This window comes from Priapulus caudatus, unplaced genomic scaffold, assembly GCF_000485595.1.
Source record: "Priapulus caudatus unplaced genomic scaffold, Priapulus_caudatus-5.0.1 Scaffold1057, whole genome shotgun sequence".
Taxonomy (NCBI): domain Eukaryota; kingdom Metazoa; phylum Priapulida; class Priapulimorpha; order Priapulimorphida; family Priapulidae; genus Priapulus; species Priapulus caudatus.
Window position 1 is genome coordinate 107,220 of NW_014578118.1, and position 1,342 is coordinate 108,561.

Below are 1,342 nucleotides of genomic sequence, written 5' to 3' on the forward strand. Positions count from 1 at the left end.
GCTGCCCTCTCTCCTCTCGTCTCTCTCTCTCTAATTTCTCTTTGCTCCTCTGTGTCTGTCTCTCTCGTCTCTCCTCGTTTCTCTCTCTCTCTGTCTCGTCTCTTCTCTCATCTCATCTCTCTCTTTGTCTCGTCTCTCTCTCTCTCTGCTTCTCTCTCTTCTCTCTCTCTCTCTCTCTATATATATATATATATAATATTAGTAGTAGTATACCTACCATTAGTATCAACGTAGCTGTTAGCGTATATAACGAACGTATACACTCTACAACTAAGAGCGATACTATACGGCCAGGCTGGTCGCCAATCTATCGTTGACATAAAGCAGAAGCGTTCCTAATGTTGTTTCGAGTCGCCCGTGGCTAAAAAGAGAGTAGGGCCGTCTGTCTCACTCCGATCTACTATAAGTAAAGCCGCAGCATACGATAATCTCTTTATGTTTTGGTTTTCGGTATTACCTTTTACTCTACCCGCGAATCGCACGGAAGTTGTTAGTAAAACACGACAAAAATTACTGGTTGTGCAAAAAACGCGGAGTGTGTAGCACAAAGGCTTACTGTTATTTATAAAAGGCAGGCAGGCGTATAACTGCGAGCGGGTTTTTTGTAAAAATCCCGGTCGGGTGGCGCGCAGGCGCGAATTATTAAAGGATACGCTCTTGTTTATGCGAACGTGCATGTTTCTGCAAAATCTGGCATGTACTGCGAGCGGTTTTTCGTAAAAATCAGGCGCGCGGTGGCGGACACAAAGCTTCCTATATAGCAAATTTGTAATCTACGGCGAGTCGTACCGGGGAGGGTTCTTTCGTTTTAAAATCAGACAGTCAAATCGATAACACTGCCGTTAGTAAATATGAGGCGTGGGCGTGAGATCAATGTCAAGATGGTCTTTTCAGCTAATAATAGACGGTGCGACTCCAATCTCCAGATCACGTTCTCCGCACTACAAAACAGAAAAATCATCGAGCGATTTTTGATTAACACAGCAACAGCGGTTTTTATTTCCACTGCTAATTCCACCGTTCAGAGCCAAAGAGCCATATAATACCTAATATCATTATATATATACCTATTTATATCTGCTATAGATACAACAACGCGGCACCTACGCATGCAACACACACACATATCACCACCACCACGGCACGCCCACGCACGGGACACAGTCACAACACAGCACCATGCACGCACCGCAAGCGCGCACGCAGCGGCACAACCACCACGCACGCACGGCACAGCACGGGCACACACTCTGCTGTCTCTCTTCTCTCTCTGCTCTCTCTCAGACACACACACGTCGCCAACGATGTTCAATATTAGGACCGGCGCTCGCCACACACAACA